At 48.4% G+C, this 26707-nt stretch overlaps 1 long non-coding RNA gene across 1 annotated transcript; it reads left to right on the top strand.

The window, feature by feature from the left end:
• The first annotated feature begins 6274 nt into the window (after positions 1-6274).
• On the top strand, positions 6275-16160 carry LOC128929342 (uncharacterized). The gene is made up of 2 exons (XR_008475695.2): positions 6275-6432; positions 12004-16160. It is a non-coding gene; the product is annotated as an uncharacterized LOC128929342 (long non-coding RNA).
• Positions 16161-26707: the final 10547 nt, after the last annotated feature.

The raw sequence follows: 26707 nt of genomic DNA on the forward strand, positions 1-26707 counted from the left end.
GGAAAAGTCCTCTCAACAATTTTGAAAAATATTAAAAACATGAAAGCAATTGTAAATTCACTTTCACCTGTGCAATATCCTTTTTCATGAATGTCTCCAATTACATAGCTAGGGTTACAGATTTTCACAAACACAGTTTCATTTTTGATAGTTATGTAGCTGTAATTTCAGGCTATTTCACTCTATTGAAAGGTACAGGGGCTGCCTTTGCCCTCTCTTCCTCATGTCGCTTAAGCCATCCAAGAAAACATCAAGAAATTAAATAAGAAGGGAAAACAAGAGGTAGAGATCGCATTCAAAAGACTGGAATCCACCCCATCGGAAGAATCAAGGTTGTAACAGTTGGGGTTACCTCCCTGCTTCGTCTCCCATCTGTGCAATGGGCTAACGTCCCTGTGCTGGGGGAGTCTGGGGAGGATGGGGACATCCTCAGCGCTGCAGAGGTGCTAGGAAAACAGCCAGCTGTCTCCTGTTCAGAATTTTTGAAAGCTTTCGTGCCTCTCTGAGAAAGCCGATCCGTATCCACCCGGTATCAATTTGCCTACTAGAAGCGGCAGGATAAGCACACGGGTTTGGGCAGTGCTTATATTTTGGGTTTATTGGCTTGATGGTGTTGTTTGGGGCGCTCTCAGCCACAAACTGCAGAAGAGTGGGGGCGGGGGACAAGGTGGGGAGGAGGAAAGGGTGGGCGAAGGAGCCCAGAATGAGACCAGCAGGAGGGTGGAAACTCCGGGAGGGAGAGGAAACGCAGAAGGCGACGTACAGTCCGGCGACGGACCGGGAGAGGTAGGGGGATCCGAGCCGCGTCCAGAGGGAGAGCGGCTTCGCGCCCCGCAGCCGAGCTGGTCCCTTCGCCCGGCCCGGAATCCCGGCCCCGGCCAGCCCCACGCAGGTCCCGGTGCCCCCTCCAGGAGATGGGAGTCGCCGGGACTCTGGGCTCCTCCCGCCTCCCCCAGCCGGCCCGGCCTGGGATCCGCACCCGGAGGGGCTGAACCGAGGCGGACGCAGCCCCGGGTCTGTGGCGTGCCGGGCCGGGTGGGTGGATGCGATTTTCTGGCAGTGGCGTTTGCAGGAGGGGAGGAGATAGCGCCACCCGGGGCCTCCCTTAGCACAGAGGGCCGGGCGAGGTTCGGGGCCGGAGTGAGGGTGCGGGTCGGGCTCTGAGTTCTGCTTCAAGTAGGCTGCGGGGCGCGAAATGCAATCGCGTGGGCCCCGCCTGCCCCCTCGCTCTTGTCTTTCCTTGACGCTTCGGGAGGCGTCCTCCAGCCCCCTAGTCGCGATGCTCTCGGGTCCCCGGCGTGGACCCGCACGTGGGCCGGGGAGTCGAGTGGAGGGGAAGGCATGTTGAGCGCCTCAACTTCCTGCGCCGACGGCTGGGGATGCGGAGAACCCTCCCGAAACCGGGGTACCCGCCTGCCGGGCAACCTCTTTCTGCGTCTGGCCGGGCCTGGGATCACCAGGGAGGAGGCCGGGCGCGGACTCGGCAGCGGCTGCACTCCTACAGAGCCCAGACAGGCCTTCTCTCCTTTTCCTTTCCGGGCCGGTGCCCTAAACTCCCGGAACTTGCGCAGGAGGGGCCTGAAAGACAAAAGCGACAGCCTAAGTTGTCCCGCCCGCTGCGCCCGGGGAGCGTCCCGGTGGAGCTGCAGGTCCGGGGGCGGGGGGGGGGGGGCGTCTCCTCCTCCAGCACTTTGCGGGGCGGGTGCCAGGCTGGGCCTGCAGACGGTTTCACCGCTGCTTGTCATTTCTCCTTCATTTTGCACTGTGGGAGCTGCCCTTCCCCTCGGAGAAAGAGGCCGCGCCTGCACCCAAAGGTAACCCTCGGGTGATCCCAGGAGCGGGGCTGTCTGGCCTGGGTGCGAGACCTGGGACGGGGAGTTAGAGGTATCTGTTGCATCGGAGAAACTCGGCAGCGTCAAAGAGAAAAAGCTTCCGGTGGGACTGGGCCTAATGCTATTTTTATTTAAGTCTCAAATTGTCTGGTTTGCCATTTTGTTCTATTTTTAAAAACTATTTCTCAGTGGCATGGCGGGGGAGGAGATCGAAGGTGACGGATGGGTATCCCTATGTTGGTGTCAAGTGTGCCTTCATGTCTGTCATTCCTTGGGCATTTGTCCCAGTACCGTCCACATGAAGTATCTTCTTACAAGGAACCCTTGCAATAAAATGGGATATTTCTATTTGGACTGTTCTATGTCCTAGAGGTCGGCAGCCGCGCCAGCCTTACCCAATGATTAAAGGGGGTCATTTCCTACAATAAGATAGAGTCGATGCAGAACCCACAAGCTCATTGATTTCCATCCCTGTGTATTCAGCTTGTTCACTTTCTCCTAAGATTATGACAATAGTAGTAATAATAACTAGGACACAAATAACTCTTGAGAAGTCATTTGTAACTATCTCTTCTTGGAGGTGAGAAACACACATATGCATCTACAACCACCCACCCCTGTGGACTTCTGGTTTATTTTTGTCAGAGAAACTCAGAATTGCTTGAGGTGTGTGTTTTTTTCTTAAATGATCTATTTACAGACTTGCTAATGGCTCCCCAGAAATCCTGTTTATCAGCCCAATAGTTGTGACAGGGTTAGAAAACCAGTTTAAACTGTTAATCGGCCACAAAAAGGGCCCTAGATTGATGCCTTTCACTTACCTTTGAAAGGCTATACAAGCGACGCCATACATTGGGATGAAATTAGACAGCGGCAAAATCATTACCTTGACTTCCCACAATAAAGACAACCTTAAAAAGGGGCTATTGATGGTTTCAAATTACATAACGGTGGTTTATATGTTCTTCCTCTGCGCTCACAGAAAGCAATTTTAGTGAATTCTTCAAAGAACAAACGGCCATAGCATTCACCCACATTTATTTATTGCAGAGCACTATTGGCGGGGGTAACCCAAAAACAAAAATCCCAGCCAAAGGAGGCCAAATCCAAAGCGACTATGTCCTGTTTCTGTTTCACCAAGCTCCTGGGCTCCCGTTTGGCCCCGGAGCTCGTAGTGTTCGATCTCTTTTCCCCCGGACGGGACAGGGAGTGGAGTTCGTAGCCTCTTGGGTGGGAAAAGCCCCGCGCACGTCACGGGGTCCCATCTGCTCACTGCTTCTGCAGATTTTAAACCTGGACACAGCTTCCTCTAAGATAGAAAGCATTTCCCAAACAAAACCGATTCTGGGGTGCAGTGGGCCTGGCGCTGGATCCTGGAGAGAAGGATCAGCCCCCCTTCGCACCTGTACTTTTGGGATGGCTCCTACTTGGGCGGGGGTGGGCCTCCGCCTTCTCTGTCTTCTATCAGACGTTTCCTCGGACGGATTTCTACGTAAATCCGGAAAGCGATCAAATGCAGGCGGCCCACCTCCAGCGCTTTTTTTTTTTTTTTTTTTTCCTCAAAGGCGTCGCCTGCATTTTCGGGGGCTCCAGCCCAGGCTGAAAAAGTCCCCTCAAACCTCTGTTCTGAGGTTGCTAACCCGGCCTGCAAAAACCCGACGGAGCACTCCGCCACCCCACCTTACGCCTCCCTAGGGCCAAGTCAGTGGTCGAAAACCAACCCGGTGGTAGCTGCCTTGACCAAGCAGACTGCCAGGAGGCCCGCACCAACAGCAACGCGCGGAGAGGACCGTGCTCTCTTTCGCATGTTACGGGGCAAGGGGGCTGTTGGCGTCAGGGCGCTCTGGGAGGAACTTTGCGGCGGATTTGAGAGACGGAGGGAATTCAGCAATGTGCTGCCCAGGGCTGCCAGCTGGAGCTCGGCCGATTTGCTGCGCAGCACTGCCCCCTAGCATCCGGCGCCGAAACTGCCCCTCCCCAGCTGCAGGGCTCCTCCTTGGGCTGCGCGGGACAGGTTTTTTTTTTCTTCTTTCCTGGCTACATGCCTGACGAAGAAGCTGTCCCGGCGGCCTCAAGAAAGCCCCCAAGCCGTACTCAGAGCCTTTCTCCCTCCTCCTTAAGCTCTCACTTCCCCAAAGAGGACCTGGCCTCCTGGCGGCCTGAGCCAAGTCCCCAGTATGGTCCGCACTCCTTCTTGACTCTGGCACCCACGTGCCGGCTGACATCTACCGGGGAGAGGGCTGAAGACCCAGAGAGACCTCGACTGCAGGACCGGGCAAACGGAAGGAAGAGAAATGTGTTCAGAGAGACTCATTTGGAGCTGGGACTGTTCATTCTTTAAGGAACACCAGCTTCCAGGGCATCTTTCGTTGGCACCTGGGCGTTCCAGAGAAGAAAGGAAGTGGGTGTCAGGGCTAGCCTCTCCTCGAATCCCAGGCTGGAGAGGTGCTGAGATCCTTAGTCACTCAGTCCAAGGGCGCCTGAGAGATGGGGTCAAACTTGGCGGGAGTCTGAGCACCGAGGCGCGATCCAGAGGGACGCGGACAGGGCAGGGCTCAGAGCCCCCCTCTGTCAACCCGGCCCACCCCTTGCAAACACACTTGTCTGGCACAGGCTTCTATGGGTGCCGGGAGGAAGACTGCCCGCAGTGGGCACAGGGTCCTGGACCCCAGGACATGCTTGGCCTTTCCCATTCCAACTAGATGGTTTGTCCTAGGCTTTGGGACTAAGCTTGACAGAGAGGTAGGAAGGAAGAGGGGCCTGTTCTGGAGCCAGAGTGGGTTGGGATCCCAGTTTGGCCACCCTTTGGCTGTGTGACCTTGAGTGCGTGACTTCGCCTCTCTGGGCACCAGTTTCCTTCCCCCCCCCCTCCAGGAATCGTGTGATGATGAGGTAACGTCCTTAGGATGCCCACATGTGTTCCGCCGAGGTCGCCCTTGATGGTTGCCGGCGTTCGCTGCAGGAAAACCCCCAGGAATCAGCTCTAGGGTGGGCGCCAGCCGTACTGCACGGAGGCATCCCGACCTCCGGGTTTCAGGAGGGGCAGAAACAGCGCAGTGTCCTCAGCCCTGACAGCTGAGAGTTGGAGGCCCCGACACTCCTGGGTTCTCTTCTGCCAGGATGCAGACTACCAGAGTGCACACGGCCTCACACACCTCTGCCGTGGGAAGTCAGTCGTCTTCGCTTACGATTGCATCTGGCCACGCCAGCTACAAGAACACTGGGCCTCACAGCTGCCACTTCCCCAGCCTTAACCTGCGTCAGGCACAGTGCTAAGAACTACGCACTCGCAATCCCTCTCCTTCACCACAGTCCCGACAGAAGTCGTTGTTTAAGTTTCTAAAACTCCATTTTAAAGAGCAGGAAACGGGTTCTGAGAGGTTAACTTCCCCCAAGATCACACAACTGGTAAGTGGGAGAGCGGGGACTTGAACCGAGTCTTCGAGGCCAAGCTGTGAACCACTAGGGTGTCATTAGAGAGCCAAGCTCTGCCCTTCGGTTTCCGTTCACGCTGCACCCTCTGAACCGCAATTCTGTCTCCTGCATTGGCACTGGCAGAAGTCGAGACAGGCTCCCGGGAATCGCTGGCCGTGGTGCACACTTCCACGCACGCAGCTTGTTTCAGAGACTCAGCGCTTGTTCTGAGATCCTCTTGTGGAGTCCCCTTAATCCAGGCGTCCGGCCCCTGTGGTGCTCAGATTAGACTTATCCACCCCAGCACCACGCGGGTGGGAGCCTGGACCAAGGTCCCGGAAGGAACCCCTCGTCCTCCTCTCCCGAGGCTCAGCTCAGCGGTCAGGGAGGAGCCAGTTAAGAAGTCGCGGCCGAAGCCTTGACAGCTGGGTGTGGGGGAGGCAGCGGAAGGGGAAGAGCACGGAGCAAGGATACCTCCGAACAGCCCCTCCCTGACACCGCGTCGATGTCCTCGCTGCCCAGGGGCTCTCTTGCTGCCCCACCCCAAAAGAAAGCTGTCGCGGCCCAGGACACGGTAATTAAAAGGCCGTCGGGGACGGAGAGGGCAATGAGTGGGTTTGGACTTGGGGTTTCCGAGCAGCTGCTCCCTAGAGCTGTTCGCGAGCTGGTCAGCCAGCACGTATTTCACCAACGACACTGGGTGCTAGGCCCTGCACTCAGCCCTTTCGTCCTCCCCGGGGCTGAGCCGAGGGTGCCCCAACACTGGTCCGAGCGAGCCTGGAGACACAGCGCGGGGGCTGCGCTCTCCGGCCTGGTCGCTTTCCACTCACGCCTCGCTTAGTAGCTGCCGCCCCGCCCGGCTCTGCCCATGGGCGCCCCCTGGCTGCAGGAGGCAGAGCGCACACCACGCCCTCGGGGCTCGGTCCCAGCTCTTTCACGCGCCTCGCGCCGCTCCGCCCGCACCCCCAGCTCGCGCTGCGGCGGCCAACCTCAGCCCCGGAGACCGTCCGAAGGTCTCTCGAGCTTTCAGTGACCAGCCAGGGCGCGCGGCTGGCTAGAGCCGTTCCCCAGCAGCAGGCCTGGCTCTCCCTGATCAGCGAGCGCGGATACCGGGTCACCTCCCTCCCTCTGCCGGACTCCAGCCCGACGCCAGGCCTCTGGGGGCAAGCGCTGTGCTTCAGAAGAGGTGAAAAGCCCCAAACAAACAAAAACCCAAAGCCCGCTGAAGTTCAGGGGTGGAGAACTGTTCACCCGAATTTTAAAAAGATCTCCGGGACTCCCAACCACTACAAACACCCTCTTGTCCCCCGACACCATCCCATTCCTATGCACCCCATCCCGCCCTCACCCACCCCACGCACCCCACCCACCCCACGCCGCGTCCTGTGAACCGGAACCGCGAATGCGCCGCAACCTGCTCGACTGTCACGTGTGTGTCCCTAATGCCATCTGCCCACGACTGTGTGTCAAGCAAACCCCACTGGCAGACGCGATGGAGAGAGATGGCTCCTCCAAACCAGAATTAGGAGGTAAACGCCGCTGAGGGCGTTTCAAAAACCCAACAGGCAAGCGGGGAAACTTGTGTTGTCAGACCTGCTGGGCTCTGAGTTCTAGCCCCATGCACTGCGCTGAGCTAATTCTCCCGGCGACTCCCTGAGCGGGTTATTACCACGTAATAATTGATGAGGACACTGAGGGCTAAGAGGCGTTAATTAACGTGCCCCCAATTACATAGTTGGAAGTCAGGGATAGATCTTAACTGGTGGGGCTGTTCAGAGGGCCTGTGAGACTCGACTTGGTTTCAGCCCAGAGCCCAACACAGCACCGGTAGAGAAAGTATTGGGTACTTTTTTGCCTGCTAATGCGGCGGTAGGAAGTTTGATTATATCTTTGATGACTCCGATTTTTGAAGCAGCCCCATACAACTTCCAATTCTGGGGTAAAATATAATTGTGAAATTCTATAGGATTTGGAGATGAAGGAGTGGACCCTTGAAACATAACCCAGAGCTTACTTGTTTTGAGGAAAAAAAATTATGGAAAATTTCCAACATATGCAAAAGAAAAGAGAATATTAGAATGAATTCTCATGTGTCCCTCCCCAACCTCCAAATAATGAAGGCCAATCTATTTCATGGCCAATCTATTTCCTTCCCTACTGACCTCACACTCTGCCTCCCCAACCCTCAAAACACACACACACTACTTTCTCGAGTTAAACAGATTATTTGGAAGTGAAACCTAGGCATTGCCACATTTAATCTGCAAGCATTTTCAGCATGCATTGTCAAGAGACAAGCACAATACCAAAACTACAAAGGCATCGACACAACCACAATACCAAGACTACAATAGCATCGACACAACCACAATACCAAAACTACAATAGCATCGACACAACCACAATACCAAGACACACCCAGAAACTTCACATTTCTAAACACCCTGGAGTATCCAGTTGGCTGAAGCTTTATTTTAACCAGAATTCCTGGTTAGAGCTTGGTTTTCACTGAGTTTCAGCTCTAGGGCCAGAATGACCTGAGTTTGGATCTTGATTTTCTTTTTCTTTTTCTTTTTCTTTTTTTTTTTTTTTTTTTACTTATTAGCTGAATGACTTGGGGGCATAACTTACCTTCTCTCTGAGTGTCAGTTTAGTGCAATCTCACGTGGTTGTTATAAAGATAAAAAAAACAAAACAATGTGTATAAAGAGTTTAGCATAAGCCAGGGAATAGTATCTTGGTTATTTCTCCGAAAGCTGGAATTCAGTGAGATAGGTTTGAGTTGGGGCATCAAAAGTTTTCATGTTTCGTGGAGGGTGAGACTATAGCCAGGGATGCAGACTCCCTCCACACCCAGTGCCCATTCATAAGCTCACACCTCCCAGGACTAACAGCCGAACTCTCAGGGATGTCCCTGGCTCTAGCCTTACCCTCCATGCAAGGTGAAACCTTTTGAGGTTCTCTAAGGATTCTTCTAGGTCTGACAGTCCTCTTGGGCTTTTCCGGAGGCAGAGCTGTTCTTTTTCCCATGTATTGCAGCCTCTAGCATGGAGTCAGTGCTGTCTGCTGAATGAATGGTTGATGACATCATCCATCACATGGTCTTTGCACAGCCAATTCCTTCTGCCTGGGATGTTTATGCCTTTTCCCTTAGCTTAATTAACTCTAACGCTCTCTGAATGGGTCAAATTCCCCTGGCATATGCTCTCAGAGGACCTCGGTGTACCTTCTCTTCACAGGGTTTATCACTAGTTAAAATGTTACGTTTGTTTGTTACTTATTTGTGTGATTACCAGATGGTCTTTCTTCTGGTCTAAACTTCATGAGTGCAGGAATCATGGCTGTTTTGTCATCGTTGTATCTTTAGCACTTAAGGCAATGGTTAATTGTTGAATGCAGGTGGTTTCTATGGTGGGGGAAGTGGCTAGATTCAGAAACTAGTTTAACCCTATCTCTCACCCTAATCAGCAGTCATAGTAGCTAATTCACAATGCACTACTTCAATATGTTCTGTAGGGAATTAACCTCCAAATGTGCTACCAGGCAAACTATTATGCAGGTAATAGAATGGAAAGATCAAGTTAAGATACTTGAATCACACAGATTGTTGAATAAATTTTAAACACACAGTGAGAAGGAAGAGGAAAGAGATGGAGTAGGTTAACACATAGACCCCAGAAGCAGGTGGGAAGTCCCCTTCCTGAATCCTGGGCTATGTAATATGAAATGTTCACATGTTTCCCTCTCCGTCCCATACATATTAACTTTCCCCCTTAATGATGTGGTTACAAGGACCATAACTGAGGGTGAGTGAAGGGACCCAACAGAAAGAAAGTGCCTGAGGCAAGGACACCCGCTTTTGCTATTGGAGAGCCAGGGGCAAGTTCTCCTGGCCACAGCAGGAGCATCCATTAGCCTCATGAACTGCTCTGTTTATCTGTGCTTCTTGGGCAGAACACAACTGGGACCATAATGGGTGTCACTGATGAGTGGCTGATTTTGGGAATCAAATAGCTGTCAGCCCTGATGTAGCATAAATGTGTCTTACAACTGGGTCTTTTAATGTCTCTCTACTGGTCCATAGCACTCTGCTTCGTTCTGCCATGTGTTCCACTTACCATATCTGTCTTCAGCATCTCCCACAGGTTACTGATTTACTCATTGTCCATATGAATTCAGGGAATTCTCCTGTGTCTTGCAGCTCCATCTTATTCATCTCCTCTTCTACTTAACACATCCCATGACTTTTGCTTATATCTTGTAATCTACTGACTTGCTTGCTCTCCACATCTCATACTTCTTATGAATGTATCCATTTGCTTTTCTTACCTTCTGTAGCATGATTGAGGATTGCCAAATAAAACAGCAGGCAGGCATTACACAACACATTTATTAAATGCCTACTGTGTGCTAAGCAAAATACTAGGCATTAGTAATCCTGACAAGATTCCTCCGAAACTTTCCATCTAGTGGAAAGACAGTTAACTAATCGATCCTCCAGTTCTGTAAATGATCCTCACAATGCAGGTTTGGTGAGGAGATTGGTGACACTGTGCTAGGAAGGGGTCGAGGAGGTCCCTGCTGTCCCAAGAATGTGGAGGTGGGCAGTCTGGGAGAGCTTTCCTAAGGAAGTGCTATCTGAGGTCTAAGACCTGAAAGGTGAGCTCTAGAGTCCAAGGGTTTCAGAAATCCCTAACAAATAGACATCAAGGCACAGTGTCTTTTTGTTTGCCCTATCTTAGTTTTGAGTCATATTTTGCCTATTTCTTATCCAGCTTTGCCAGAGAACACTAAACCGTTCTAGTCCCCCAAAAGAGCAATTGTTATGTTTTACACAACGATCAGAATGAAACACACCTATTGGTAAAAGATGCTGCAGAACAGTGTTTAGGCTTATAAGTGGTTCTAATGGGGATCAACAGCCTATAATCAGAATTTAACAATCCAAGAGAGGAGTAATATGCACCCCGAGGGACAGATTGGAGTCTTTTTCTTTAGTTCTGCAGGTTTGGCTCCTACAACTGCCCTACTGAGGTAAACACGTCACAAACAAGAACAATGAGATCACCAACAATATAACACTAATACCATAAACAAAAGAAACACCACCCTCGGCTCTGGTGGAACAAAAAACACAATGTGGACGAACTAACAGTGCTATTTTAAAAAACGAATTACTCAGGGCTGAGCTTCACAGTTCTGCAACTGCAAATTTCCAGGAAGCTCGGTAACAGCAGAAGTTTTTCCTGAGACATATTTGCTTTTGCTGGTTTGGTTGCAGATCTGAGGGGCTGGACAAAGATGAAAATGCCCCCCAAAAAGCCACCTTGACAGTTATTCTCCAGGATCCCTCATTTTTCTCCCAACGCGAGACATTTCTAGTCACAGATGACTATCAATGGAGAGTGCCAGCATCTCCTCATCAATGATGTTTTCCTTTAACCTCAGGCTTTTTGCAAATGCCAAAGCCCCCATCCTTGATAAGGCCATTTTTCTTTATTTTCTTGAAAAATGCACACATGAGTAACAGAATGTGGGTGGTGTGGTGGATTTTTAGAGATTGCTTGGTCTTTTCACTTCATTTTGTAGATGAGGAAATGGGCTTTAGGTGCAGACCAGAGAGTGTTCTGTGAAAACAAGCCCAGCATTTCCTTAAACATATAAGGAGACAAACTTGGGTATCGAGAAAGATGTCTGGCTGCTTTCTGCTGGGCTTTGTGACCTGCCCTCATTCCATGGATCGACTCATCTGACCACAGGATGAGGAGCCAGGCCTCAACCAGCTTCCATGAGACCTGACAAGGGATGGAGGCAAAGACTAAGCCCACTATCTAGAAGTAGAATGAACGCACTTGTGACGGGATGACCTCCGGGTGTGGTGAAGAGAGGCGACCTTCAACAGGATCTCTGAGCCATCTTAAACCGGTGCAAGAGAGAAAAGGCTTTCATTGGAGCACATACTATTTCAGGCATATCTATATCCAGAGACCAATTATATCATGCAGCCACTCTCTGTGTCTGAGGCTCCTCATGGTGACAACATTTCTGCCAGACACCCTAGGCTTGCATCCTCTGCGGTTTAAGTGCTGGGAAAGAGAACGCCTATCTCTGATCAGTCTCAATGCTTCTGATTGGGTCATGTGTTCATACCTCAGTCAACCACTGTGGTCAAGGGATAGTAACACTCTAAATAGCCAAGTGTGAGTCACATGTCCTGAGGCGGGGAAACATGAATACTGAATATAATGGAGAGAGTTCCTCTTAAGAAAACTGAGGCATCAGGAGAAAGTGGACTGAGTGCTGAATGGCAAACATAAAGACACTCACCTTAAATCTTTAGAGGCAAAGTTACTTAGCCATTATTCAGAGCATTGCTTTCCAGTGGCAGCACCCAGCAATGGAGATCCCCAGTCCCAATGGTTAGCTCAAGATTCCCTGAGCTCAGGCATAGCCCCTCGATCATTATGAAGTGCCCTGGCTTTTTCATTGTCTCCTTCAGGAATGTAGCATGCAAATCATTAGTTTGATCCTGGGACTATCAGTTCTGTAGATTTGCCTGTTTTTTTTTTGTTTGTTTTGTTTTTGAGACAGGATCTCATTGTGTCATGTACGCTGGAGTGCAGTGGCATGATCACAGCTCACTGCAGCCTCGACCTCTGGGTATCAAGCGATTTCCTTGCCACAACCTCCCGAGTAGCTGGGACTACAGGCATACACCACCACTCCTGGCTAACTTTTCTTTTTGTCCTTTTTGTAGAGACGGGATTTCACCATGTTGGCCAGGCTGGTCTCGAACTAACAGCCTCAGGAATTGCCCTTCCAACCAGAACCAAGACAGACTGTCACCTCAAATATAAGAGGAGTCTCAGCACTGTTCCTCAGCGCTCTTCTTCCCCAAGCTGCCCTGTGAAATGGGGACACTGGGGAAGGCAGAGGCAATGGCATGAAGGCTCTAAGCCATTTCAGAGGAGGCACTAGCTGACATGAAGATGAAAACCACAGATGACGGGGCCTGATAAACCCTGAACCAAAACCCTAAGTGTGTACCATCTTGGACAGAGTCTGTGATTTTGACTATGCATGAGAAGAAAGAGAATGCAAGTGCTCTCTTCATTCATGGAGTTTTGAACCCAGATGCCTCAGAGAGTGCCTTCCACCCATCTCATATATGAGTCATGAATGGCAAATGATACCTGAGCAGGGGAGGCCTATTGGTCCTGCCGTCCCTCTCAAGGGTGCCTGCCGGTGCAGATCAGGGCTGGAGTCCTATCTTGGTGAAGGGCAGGAGGAGCTCAGGTCGGCTGCCCTCTGAAGCCTCTCCAGACATCACCACAAACGGCTACCATTACCCAGCCGCCCTTCACGCCCCAGATACATTGTTTTTCTTTTTTTTCTGAGGCTCTGTCACCCAGGCTGGAGTGCAGTGGTGTGATCTTGGCTCACTGCAACCTCCGCCTCCCAGGTTCAAGCGATTCTCCTGCCTCAATCCCTGAGTAGCTGGGATTACAAACATGTTCCATCCACCATGCCTGAATGGTTTTTGTGTTTTTAGTGGAGATGGAGTTTCACCGTATTGGCCAGACTGGTTTGGAACACCTGACATCAGGTGATCCACCTGCCTCAGCCTCCCAAAGTGGTGGAATTACAGGTATGAGCCACTTCACCTGGTCAGATGCATAGTTTTTCTCATGCTTGTCCTTGCACATCTCCCGGGTGCAGGAATGTTTGGAGCCCATGAAGTGATCTGTGCTGAACCCCCAAACCTGAAAGTCAGGGCCAATTCTCTTTGCCTCCCATACTAGGTGGGGCCTTAGGTTTTGCATGAAAACTAAAAGCCCACAAGCCCAAAGGTTCTCCTCTCTTTACCACTATTTCCAAACATAAACAAGGAAATTGTTGGATGAGCCAAAATAACCCCAAGAAGAAGGAACAAGTGCTAGTGACATCTTCACATGAGGATGGAAGCCTCATGAATTCAGACTATTCTAAGCCGCAGGTGATCTCAGGTGGTCTTTGTCATGCTTTTGGACCCGAGTGCTGGATGTCCTTCTAGGATAACTGAACCACTTCACCCCGACAGCAAAACACCACATCACTCACATCCCCATCCCAAACCGAGTGGAGGTTCTGCAGTAGGAAGTGGCACATGGATAGAATCTATAGCCAGAGTGGTTCTGACTTTAATTTCAGTGCCTGGAGAACACAGTCACATCTCTTATCACTTTTCACAGGACAGCTTGGGGAAGAGGGATACTCAGGAATGGGGCTGGGACTCCTCCGAAGTTCGAGGTGACAGTCTGGGCTCTGTTTTGGTTGGAAGGGCAGTTCCTGAGCTGCAAAGCCTGGCGGAGGAGGGGAGGGAGGGTGCTGGATTTAGTCCTCTGGAGAGAACACTACAGACTGAATGCAAAGGCAGGGCTTCTGCTTTGAGTCTGAAATGAGGGAAACTCATGGTGGAGGACAGCTATTCTGTCACTCTGCAGATCCAGCATTATTCCACCATATGCTTTTCACGGATTAGGAGTGTAGTTACAATCTTGGGCGTTTTTAAAACTGATCTTTGCACCTGCTGGTAGCAGAGAGCAACACTTTCCCCGCCCCCGACTTCCTTTTTGAGCTGGGAGGGAGTAAAATCCAGCTCTGTTGTTGGAGCTCTCTCTGGTGGCAGTTTCCGAAAATGATCCAGCCCTGTGGATTTTGCGGAAGGTTGGCAACAACTAGGCATCATGGGCATTCAGTAGGAAGCAGCGAGAGGAAAGATGTTCCGCCCTTTCAGAGACGGGGCGGAAGGGCCAGCTGTGCCCTCTGCAAGGTGGCCGGCTGTTCAGATTCTGAAGAGGTGGAATTCGCCGGAGTCCGCCCTGCCAACGTGCGTACGTGTCCTGGGGGCTGGATGATTTGCGCAGACGACTGGGAAACCCGCCTCGTGCATCTTTGCTTGCCTTTTCCTAGATCTGTCTCAGCCCCGCGCAGATTGGCAGCTTCTCGGGCGCTGAAATGGCGCCTCAGCCACCTTTGCGGGGCGCCCCCTTCAGCCTTCCTGGTAGCATCTGGCAGTGACTTCCTGGAGACCCGTAGGCCGGGACAGGTCACCAAGTGAAGCAGTGAGCCTCCGAGGCTGATGCTGGATAACCCACTGCGTCCGCCACTCTCCTGGCCGCCTGCCGGTGCTGTGTGCGTCCTTCTAGGTCTCGACAGATGGTGGCGGCTTTGACAGTTCGTCCTCCCCGCGTGGACGCTCGTCCGCAGTCACTGCCCTCGGACCGCCAGCTCTGCTTAGGAGATGGGGCACAGCTGGGGTGGGAATTTGGAGGCAGCGGTGAAGTGGGACAGGAGCTGTGCTGTGGAACAACAAAGTCAACACCCAGGCATGGCTTGTGCTGAACGCTGGAGAAAGGCTTCAGGGCCCAAGCGATCAGCCTCCCAAAGTATTGGGATTAGAGGCATGAGCCACCTTGCCTGGCCGAAAGTGCTCTTTAGCAGCACCAAGAGCATGGGATGTGGACACACGAGACCTGGGCTCCAGGCCTGGCTCTGTGGCTCTGGCCCAGTCACTGCCTTCTCTCAACCCAGTTTCTGTTTAATAACCCTGGTTGAACATGATGTTTTCCAAAGATCTTTTCCCAGATCAAGTATTTTCTTTAATATACGTATATATTTTCTAAATGGCTGTTGGCGTGTTAAGTGACCTGGGAATACTTGCTACCGCTTTCAACGAGAGAAACTCAAGAATCTGAAACTTAGTATTTCCACGAATTTGCGCAACATGGGAGGTCATCGCCTGGACACCACCGCCCCCTTGCGGCAGCTCATTTAAATTTGCAGATGGTGACAAGGGATTCAAGGGCTTGAAGGTTCAGCCCTTATAAACCTGGGTTAAACCGGTTGGATAATGTCCCCAAAGCTTTATTCACCCCTGGAAGGAACTGTAACTAGATTGGAGGCTTTATCTGCTTAATGCCATAATGCCTTTCCCCAGCCTAAGTGGATCTAGAGCCAGATTACCCCAAATCCACTTGTAAATTAACTCACATTAAAATTTGCAAGCTTCTTGGGGATGGAGTGAGGCGGTAAAAAAAAAAAAAATTTTTTTTTTGCAAGGTTCGGAAAGCGGTATGCTCCTACTCCAGAGTGGATTCATTGAAAGAGAAAATGACCCTAAGCCCATGTGGCATTTCTGGTTATTAAATCCCCCATTTGTATGGACATATTCTTTTCTTTTTTGTTTTTATTGAGGTAAAGTTTACATAACACAAAAGTAACCATTTTAAGTGACTAATTTAGTGGCATTTAGTACATTCACTATTTTATGTAAACCATTACCTCTATCAAGGTCCAAAATATTTTTATCATTCCAGAATAAAACCCACACCCAGGATGTCGTTAGGCTCCATTCTCCGGCAGACAAAGGCCCTCTGAAGCCTTTCCAGACATCACCACAAACGGCTACCATTACCCAGCCGCCCTTCACGCCCAAGATACATTGTTTTTCTTTTTTTTCCGAGGCTCTGTCACCCAGGCTGGAGTGCAGTGGTGTGATCTTGGCTCACTGCAACCTCCGCCTCCCAGGTTCAAGCGATTCTCCTGCCTCAACCCCTGAGTAGCTGGGATTACAAACATGTTCCATCCACCATGCCTGAAAGTTTGCTTTCTGTATGTATGGGTTTACCTATTTGGGGTATGTAATAGAAATATATATATTTTTCCATTTATTTATGTCTGTTTTCTTTCACTTAAGACTTTTGAGGTTCATACACATCATAACATGTAACAATACTTCATTCCTTTTTATAGTCGAATAACATTCTGTTATGTGTCTATTCCACATTTTGTTTGTCCACTGATGGATATTTGGGTTGTTTCTACCTTTCGGCTATTGTGAACAATACTGCTATAAACATTCATGTACATGTATTTGAGTTCCTATTCTCAGTCCTTGTGGGTATGTATCTATGAGTGGAACTTCTGGGTCATATAGAAGTTCTCTCCAGGCTGGAGTGCAATGGTGCAATCTCGGCTCACTGCAGCCTCTGACCCCAGACTCAAGTGCTCCTCCCACCTCAGCCTCCTCTCCTGAGTAGCTGGGACTGCAGGCACATGCACCACCATGCCCAGCTCTTTTTTTGTACTTTTAGTTGAGACGGGGTCTCGCCATGTTTGCCAGATTAGTCTTGAACTTCAGGGCTCAAGCGATCAGCCTCCCAAAGTGTTGGGATTAGAGGCATGAGCCACCTTGCCTGGCTGAAAGTGCTCTTTAGATAAAGTGAAAGGTCATTAAGAGGAGATGGATGACAGTGTCCTCCAGGATCTGCCAATTCCTAACACCTTGTATTAGGCCGTTCTTGTGTTGTTATGAAGAATACCCGAAGCTGGGTAACTTAGAAAGAAAAGAGGTTTAATTGGCTCATGGATCCGCAGAACGTACGGGAGGCATGGTGCTGGCATCTGCTTCTGAGGAGGGCCTTGGGAAGCCTCCAATTATGGCAGGAGGCAAAGGGGCATTATGTGTATCACATGGTGGAAGTGGAAGCGAGAGAACAAGGGAGAAGTCCCCATGCAGTTTTAAACAACCAGATCTCAGAACTAACAGCGAGAACTCCCTCATCATCAAGGGGATGGTGCTAAACCATTCGTGAGGGATCGAGAGTCGCATTAACATGAGATTTGAGAGGAACAAACATCCAGACCCTATCACACCTCCTTGTTGATTCTCCAGTGTCTGCCGCAGGTTTGTGGGCTGGCTGATTTGCTTTGCTTCAGATGCGGTTCCTCAGGGCTCTGGGCACCACGTGTCTAGACCCAATAGCTCCCAGAAAATGCTTTTCTATAGTGCGTAACAGAAGCCCCAGAGGCTAAACCCATCCATGTGAACACATTCAAAGCCTCGTCTGGCATCACAGTTGCTATTTCAGTGGTCAAAACAAGTCACGAGACCAAACCAAATTTTAATGGAGAGGAGATGTTAATACTGTGAAAGGAAAACATCCTGGGCCCCCAAATCACTAAGCTAAAAGAAAAACTCATGCTGGAAACTGCTGAGGGCAATGCTGCCTCCCGTTCTATTCAGTCATCCCTCTGCTCACTGAGATAAATGCGTATCTGGTTGCCTCCTTTGGAAAGGCTAATCAGAAACTCAAAAGAATACAACCGGCCGGGCGCGGTGGCGCAAGCCTGTAATCCCAGCACTTTGGAAGGCCGAGGCGGGTGGATCGTGAGGTCAAGAGATCGAGACCATCCTGGTCAACATGGTGAACCCTGTCTCTACTAAAGATACAAAAAAATAGCTGGGCATAGTCGCGCATGCCTGTAATCCCAGCTGCTCAGGAGGCTGAGGTAGAATTGCCTGAACCCAGGAGGCGGAGGTTGCGGTGAGCCGAGATAGCGCCATTGCACTCCAGCCTGGGTAACAAGAGCGAACTCCATCTCAAAAAAAAAAAGAGAATACAACCATTTTCTCTCACTTATCTGTGACCTGGAAGCCTCCTCCCAGCTTCAGGTCTTCCTGCCTCTGTTTCCAGTTGTCCCGCCTTTCCAGACTGAACCAATGTACTTCTTACATATATTGATTGATGCCTCATGTCTCTCTAAAATGTACAAAACCAAGTTGTGCCCCAACCACCGTGGGCACATGTTGTCAGGACTTCCTGAGACTGTGTCATGGGCACACCCTCAACCTTGGCAAAATAAACTTGCCAAATTAACTGAGACCTGGCTCGGATTTTCTGGGTTTACAATCCTCACCAGCTCTCTCAGGCACCGCTGCAGTCACATGGCAGAGGGTGTGGCCCTATCATCCTCTTACAGGCAAGGAGTAAAGGATTGGGAATGGTGATCTTCCCCATCATTCCCAAAGAGGTTTCTTAGCTATAATTTAAATGCTTAATTTACCTTTTCTCTGACATATTTACATTTATCAAAGACCTTCATGATCTTGACACAAAAGATTTTGTACTGTGGTATATTTTTAATTAGAGATACCCCACACCCAAGTGTGGAGCAGCCAAGCGTCCTGTCTGCAAGAAATGCCTCCAGGGAGGCTGGGCTCCCACTCAGTGGAAACCTTCAGTCTCCTTTAACCTCAGCCTTTTAAGGACCATGAATCAATAACGGCATAAATCATTCATAAATTATTCACCTCACAGAACATTCTCAGAAATGGACAGCAGGCTGGAGAAATCGCCAGCAAAGGATGTGTTCTTTGCAGTGTTTGGACCTCTGCTCACCTTCCAAATGGCTGGACCTTTCTATTAAAAATTCAGATTTCAGGGAAGAATGAATCTAAGTTGTGCAGAGATTTCAATGAGACTCCGTGTTACCTTTTCAGACGCAACTAACTGGTACACGGGGCCTCTTCTGCCGGGTCGAAGGGGAGCATGTGTGCAGTCTTGCTCAGTGTCAGGAGCAGCTGGCTGCCTCCCTGATGTGATCTCAGATCTGGTTAAAGGACCTAGCCTCTGCTCAGAAAGGTCTTCTCTCCTGGTGAACTGAGACATCAGAAGACATCACTCCATCTCTGCCAGGTGCAGCGGCTCATGTCTGTAATCCTAGCACTTTGGGAGGCCAAGATGGGCAGATCAGTTCAGGTCAAGAGTTCAAGACCAGCCTGGCCAATATAGTGAAACCCTGTCTCTACTAAAAATACAAAAATTAGCTGGGTGTGGTGATGAGCGCCTGCAATCCCAGCCACTTGGGAGGCTGAGGCATGAAAATTGCTTGAACCTGGGAGGTGGAGGTTGCAGTGAGTTGAGATGGCACCACTGCGCTTCCAGCCTGGGCCACAGAGAGAGAGACTTCATCTTAAAAAAAAAAAAAAAAGCATGAATGTCGGATTATAGGTTAAGAATATATTCAGTTTTGTAAGAAACTGTCAAGCTGTCTTATGAAATGACTGTATTATTTTGCTTTCTCGCCATTTATGAATGAGAGTTCCTGTTCCACATCCCTTCAGGATTTGGTGTTGCTCATGTTTTGCATTTTGGCTCTTCTAATAGAGATATAGAATATTTCATTGTCATTTTAATGTGTAATTCCCCAGTGACATATGATGTTGAACATCTTTTTATATGCCTATTTGCCAGCTGTTTATTTTTTTTATGAGGCATTTATTCAAGATTTTTGCTCATTTTTAAATTATTTTTTCTTTTTTTAATTTTTATGAATACATAGTAGATATATATATTTATTGGAATTTAGATATATATAGTAGATATATACATTTATTGGAATTTTTCTTATTGTTGAAATTTAAGTACTATTTGTATACTCTGGATAACAGTCCTGTGTCACATATATCTTTTGCACATAACTTCTCTTAGTCTGTGGCTTGCCTTCTTATTCTCTTGAATCCAGTAAGTTGTATATATATATATGTAATATATATATATATTTTTAGATGGAGCTTTTCTCTGTAGCTGAGGCTGGATTGTAGTGGTGTGATCTCAGTTCACTGCAACATCCTCTTCCCGGGTCCTGGTTCAAGCAATTCTCCTGCCCCAACCTCCTAAGCAGCTGGGATTACAGCCATGAGCCACCATGCCCAGCTAATTTTTGTATTTTTTAGTAAAGAGGGGGCTTCACTATGTTGGCCAGTCTGATCTTGAACTCCTGACCTCATGATCCACCTGCCTTAGCCTCCCAAAGTGCTGGGATTACAGGTGTGAGCCAACTCACCTGGCCAGTTTTAAATGTTACATATTTTAATTTTGAAATGTAGAATATCCTTTTGATTCTTTTTTTTCCCCCCCTTGAGATGGAGCGTTGCTCTTTTTGCCAAGGCTGGAGTGAAATGGTGCAATCTCAGCTCACTGCAACCTCCACTTCCCAGGTTCAAGTGATTCTCCTGTCTCACCCTCTCCAATAGCTGGGATGACAGGCACATGCCACCACATCCAGCAAATTTTGTATTTTTAGTAGAGACAGGGTTTCACCATCTTGACCAGGCTGGTTTCGAACACCTGACCTCAGGTGATGTGTTCACCTTCGCCTTCCAAAGTGCTGGGATTATAGGTGTGAGACACTGTGCCTGGACTTGATTCTCTTTTATAGACTCTTTGACAGATAATCTGTTAAAACTGTTCATTCATCCCTTTGTCAATGTTTTCCTCCATTGTATTTTACATCTCACTTATAGCTATTTAAGTACTTGTCTGCTAACTCTAGCATCTGGCTCATCTGTGGTTCTACTTTTTGCCCCCATGCCCACCCTCTGCCATTTGATTAGAGTCACATTTATCTGCATTTGTGTGTGTCTATTTTTTATCGTGTGCTGGACACCAAGTATACAAGATGATTTTTTTCTCTTTTTTTTGAGACAGAGTCTCACTCTGTCACCAAGCTGGAGTGCAGTGATCTCAGCTCATTGCAACTTCTGACTCTCTGGTTAAAGCAATTCTCCTGCCTCAGTCTCCCGAGTAGCTGGGATTACAGGCATGAGCCACCACGCCCAGCTAATTTTTGTGTTTTTAGTAGAGATGGGGTTTCACCATGTTAGCCAGGATGGTCTCGATCTCCTGACTTCATGATCTGCTCACTTTGGCCTCCCAAAGTGCTGGGATGTGAGCCACATTGTGCCTGGCTTTTTTTTTTTTCACAGAGTCTTGCTCTGTTCCCCAGGCTGGAGTGCATGGCATGATCTTGGCTTACTGCAACCTCTACCTTCTGTGTTCAAGTGATTCTCATGCCTCACCCTCACTAGTAGCTAGTATTACAGGTGTCTGCTATCATGCCTGGACAACTTTTTTGTGTGTGTTTTTAATAGACATGAGGTTTTACCATGTTGACCAGGCTGGTCTTGAATTCCTGACTTCAGGTGATCTGCCTACCTCAGCCTCCCAGAGTGTTGGGATTACAGGCGTGAGCCATCGTGTCTGGCCAGATGACATCTTTCATCAATTCAAGTCCCTCCTTCCTTTTATTGGGAGATAAGGTGAAGGTGAAGTACTGATGACCTCAATTATAGGTTGAACTGGGGGAGGTTGCAATTTTACTGAGTCCTATCATCTTTGCAATTTTTCTGGTCCCTCAAGAATTATCCCCTTGATTAGTACTTTGGGTGAGAGATTGGCAGTTGTCTCTCTTCTCAGCTATGAAAGGCTTTCTTTTTAGATGATCTCTTAACCTGTAGTCTCTTGCCACATGTAAACTCAACATATGGCAAACATCTTCGGGGGGTGACTTTCCATATATTTGAGATGGAACTCTTCTCTCTACTAAGACTTCATCTCCTAAGCACAGTGGGATTTTACTCCACCTTTCTATCTAGCCCAGCTTCTCAGCCTGTCACACCACCCTAAAATATATCAAGTTTTCCACGTGGGAAAGTCAGCCTCATGTTTGGTGTCCTTTAGTTTCTAATTTTTTGTGCTAGCTCCAGAATAGCCACTGAAAGCTCTCTTGCTTTCCCTTTTCCCAAGCGAAGTCCCTGCAGAGGCCATGTTCCAATCCTGCAGCCATGCCCGGATGACCAAATACCCAAAGGGAAGAAGACGCCTGGTGCCTACCAGCTTACCTAATGAGGGCTCTTTCCATTCTGGAAATTTTGTCTCCTCCTTGTTTCCACAACTCTCTTATGTTTTTAAAAAATATGATTTTTGCTATTTGTCTTTTTTTAAAGTTGCTGCAGCAGGAGTGCTGGCTTCCTGCAACTTTCTCCTGGAGATCAGAGCACAAGACCATGAATCAGCTTCTGCGTCGGAGTCACAGATGCCCATGTTTTTCCACACAGTCTCATTCTCTGAAGCATGAAGAGCATCTGTGCCACAGTATGTCTTGAAGAATGCCCTACTGTGGTTTCTAGGTTTTCTGCCATGCTGCAGACACATGCTACAAACTTTGATATGTTGAATAACTTAATTCTTGCATTTTTTTTCTTCAATTGAATCACAATCAAATATTACTGGAAGTTCCTCAGCTTCTGTTTCAAGACAGCAAGAAATTTCTGACAAATTGAAGTTTGGAATCCTAACTGTTAACCCAACACATAAACTGGTCACACCAGGGTCTTTTAAGTTGAAATTTCTTTCCTTTATTCTTAGGGTATTAGCAGCTTCTCCTCATGTCACTTATATTATCTGGCATGTTGTATCAACAGTGAACATAGTTCAAATGAAGTGACAAAATGTGAACAACTGTGACCCAGTTTGTGCACATGGGAAGGGAGCACGAAGCCCTTGCTGCTGCCTGGCAGGTGCAGATTATAAAATGCATCTTGATTTCAGAAATGTAATAAGTGCTAAAGCTAGAAAAGTGAATGAAGCAGGTACTGTCTCCACTCTTAAGGAGTTTACGCTTTAATGAAGGAGATGAACGTTAATTAGATATGTATAAAAGAAATTACATGATATAAGACTGTAAAGTATCTTAACACATAGAAAGCAAGTAATACATTTTTTGATGAGCTGGGCATAACGAAGTATAGGATGCTATCATAGCAAAAAAATATGTTATATATTACCGATAATATATTATATATTAATATGTTATATATTACCGAGGATAACTTTTCAGCTGCCATAACATTGATTGAAAAAATAAAAATAAGAATGCTATTCTTTTCTCATGTAATACTCTGGTAAGTGGCCCAGGGCTGGCCAATTAATTGGCTCTGCTCCACGTGAGCCACATTCACTCTATTGTTTTGCCATCCTCAACAAGCTGACTATCACCGTCAGGTCTGAGTCTAGCCAGTGGGAAAGAGGAAAGAGGAATTGAAGGGCAAACACCTTTCCTTCTAATGCAGGACCTGGAAACCACACAGATTACTTTTTCCTTGCCTTCCATTTGCCCGAGTCTGGTCGTGCGGCCACTTCCTGCTGCAAGGGTGGATGGTAAGTGTAGTTTTTACTTGCATAAAGCCATGTGCCCAGCTAAAACTTGTATTACCAGGGAAGACCTGATACTGGAGAGGAAACTAGCAGTCTCTACACAGGGAGATTTGATGTAGTTTTAAGGAGGGAGTTAAGAGAAGTCTTCTTTGAAGAAGAACAATTCAGTTGGAATCTGAAGAATGAGAAGGAGCTCCCTGCAACAGTGGGTGGAGGGCAAAGGGTAGAGCATGCTAGGCAGAGGAAACAGCAGGTGCAAATGCACGGAGGCAAGAAGGAAAGGGGATGCCGATGCATTGGAGGAATGAAAAGCACGCTCTGGAACCTGCAGGAGACAGTGTAAGTTGAAGCTGGATAGGTAGGCAAGGCCAGATGGTGTGGGACCTTGCCGATGTTTACTGTTTCATTGTGCATTAGAACCAGGCTTTCAAATGAGATCTAACTGACTTCAAAACCACCCTTTTGTTCCCAATCCAGATGGATGGATTGACTCATTAAGTCATCAGCAGTGACTAACGTTACAGTCACTGATTTTTTGGTCTATATGGGCATCTGGCTCTGGCAGCCTTTGAAGCTTCCTAAAGTGTCCTTGATGAATAGCCAAGGATGAGATCCACTGGTCCAGTGGGGTCCTTGGCTGAAACCATATCCTGCCAGTTTTATTGTTAGTACATTTTGTGAGTGTTCTAGGCTAAACACTTTACATGTATGATCTAATTTTCTACCTTGCTAAGGAGGTTGTTATCATTTCTATTTTACCAATGAAGAGATTGAGGCTCAGTGAGGTTAATTTAAGTAACTTGCCCCAAGTCATGTGGCCAGTAAACAACAGGAACATATGCTGGGGATATTACCCAGAAACTCTGTTCCTTTCTGTTCTCCCAACATCCTACTTACTCCGGGCTGTACAGTCCCTCCTTGATCTGACTGAGCTGGAAGATCATTTTGTACAAAGAAGTTGATTGGTCCCAAACCAAGACTTTTCAGAAACCTCTAGTCTTCTAATATCCCTCAGTGAAAGCAACACAAAGGCCCCAAATCAAATCAGCTGATCAACTGTTTTCTTTCTTTCTTTTTTTTTTTCTTTTGAGATGGAGTTTCGCTCTTGTTACCCAGGCTGGAGTGCAATGGCGCAATCTCGGCTAACTGCAACCTCCACCTCCTGGGTTCAGGCAATTCTCCTGCCTCAGCCTCCTGAGCAGCTGGGATTACAGGCACATGCCACCATGCCCAGCTAATTTTTTGTATTTTTAGTAGAGATGGGGTTTCACCATGTTGACCAGGATGGTCTCGATCTCCTGACCTCGTGATCCACCCACCTCGGCCCCCCAAAGTGTGATCAACTGTTTTCTTTCCTAGACCCAGGCTCAGACTTATCCTCCCCAACAGTGGCCCTCAACGTTTTTGGCACCAGGGAGCAGTTTTGTGGAAGACAATTTTTCCATGGGCCGCAGAGGGGATAGTTTTGGGATGATTCAAATGTGTTACATTCATTGTGCCCTTTATTTTTATTAATGTTACATTAATGATGAAATAATTATACAACTTATCATAATGTAGAATCAGTGGGAGCCCTAAGCTTGTTTTCCTGCTTAGACAGTCCCATCTTGGGGTGATGGGAGACAATGACAGATCATCAGGCATTAGATTTTCATAAGGAGCACCCTACCTAGATCCCTCGCATACACAGTTCACAATAGGGTTTGTGCTCCTGTGAGAATCTAATGCCACCACTGATCTGACAGCTCAGGCAGTAATGCGGAGTGCCTGCAAATGGAGACAAACCTTCCCTTGCTCACCTGCTGCTCACTCCCTGCACCCTGTTCCTAACAGGCCCCAGACTGGTATCAGTCCATGACCTGGGGGTTGGGGACCCCTGCTCCAGAACCCTTCCTGTGTTTATTAGGGAGAAGTTAGAAAGTTCTTTGATCTGCCTAGGCGCCGTGGCTCACATCTATAATCCTAGCACTTTGGGAGGCCAAGGCAGGCAGATCACAAGGTCAAGAGATTGAGATCATCCTGGCTAACATGGTGAAACCCCTGTCTCTACTAAAAATACAAAAATTCATCAGGCGTGGTGGCGTGTGCCTGTAGTCCCAGCTACTTGGGAGGCTGAGGCAAGAGAATTGCTTGAACCTGGGAGGCAGAGGTTGCTGTGAGCCAAGATCGTGCCACTGTACTCCAGCCTGGCAACAGAGGGAGACTCTGTCTCAAAAAAAAAAAAATGTTTTGATCTTATGTAAGCCATGGAACTCTGCCTCATCTGTGGTGGTGTTTCTCCTCAGCCCAGGCCCAGGGCCAGCACTGGGCCTGCTTCAAGGTCTCACAGTCCCTCAGGCTTCCCAGGGGAGAATGTCCTCCCCTCACCACAGTCTATCACCAGACTCGAGCACAGTGCTCCTCAAGCATCTCTGTCTCCACCATCTGGGAGGAAGATGAGGCTGCAATGGACAGGCTCCTCTGGGCCGTTCATAAGATGGAAATCTGGAATCCCTGCCACAAAGGCCCGGAAAAACGACAATTGATTTTTATGCAAAAGCCAAAACGAACAACTCGGGCAAAAACTCCAAAGGGCGCTGTGGTATAATGAGAGGAAAGAAGACCTGGCATCCAAGACCAGGCTCTGCTACTACCTAGTTGTGCAGCTTTGGGCAAATTGCTTAGCCTCTCGGAGCTTGTTTCTCTTTCTGTAAAATGGCTATGATGACACCCATCTCAAAAGCCTGTCTTAACTTGCTTAGCACAGGGACTAGCACATCCGAAGTCCAAATACATGATTGCTTATTCATTAGTCTTGCCAGCATGGTGGCCAACACTCATTATGTGTTTGTTGGTTGTGTTTCAAAATTGTCCTAAGAAAAACTGAGTAGGTGTGGTTCTGTCACAATATCGTTCAAAGAGGCTTTGCAGGTTGCTTGAAGACCCCAACATGACTTTAATAATTTAGGTCACAAATAAACAATTTATTACCATGACCAGTACAAGCCACCGCTACCATGTATTGACCACATACTGGGTGCCAGGAGATATGCTAATGCTCCATATGCATGATCTCATTTAATCTTCACAGTAAATGGAGAATGGAATGCATCAGAGTTCAGCAGAGGAAATAATCTATTCTGGACATTTCAGCAGTAAGGAATTTAATATGGGATACTCCATGCTTTCAAACACTGCAACACCCAAAGGAGCAGGTTCTCAGCTGGTCCTGCAGGCATGGCACCCAGAACACTGCAGACCTGGTTTTCTAGGAGTGCTGCTACCTTGGAGGCTGGCACTGGAAACACTGAGTTTACGATGACACACAGCAGCAGCTGAGATCCAGAGATCAGAAAGCCAGAGTCAGGAAGCCACCTGCCCTGAAATTCCAGGTCTGCCCTGAAATTTCTTCTGCACATTCAGGAGGCCGGAGAACATGTCTTGGAGCACAGCTCTGAAGAAGTGCCTTGCCTCTGTGACCCTGCTTGCCAGTAGAGAAATGTCCCAAAGGGAAGGGAAGAGCGTCTTTACCGCACTTCTGCTTTCCAAATCTTGTGGAAGGACATCTACTTTGAATCCCAAACCTAATTGCATTTGTTATCTCGAATCTAATCTAATTTATATCCAGAACCCTAACAGCTAAAGAGAGTAGGAAATACA

This window comes from Callithrix jacchus, chromosome 12, assembly GCF_049354715.1.
Source record: "Callithrix jacchus isolate 240 chromosome 12, calJac240_pri, whole genome shotgun sequence".
NCBI classification, from domain to species: domain Eukaryota; kingdom Metazoa; phylum Chordata; class Mammalia; order Primates; family Cebidae; genus Callithrix; species Callithrix jacchus.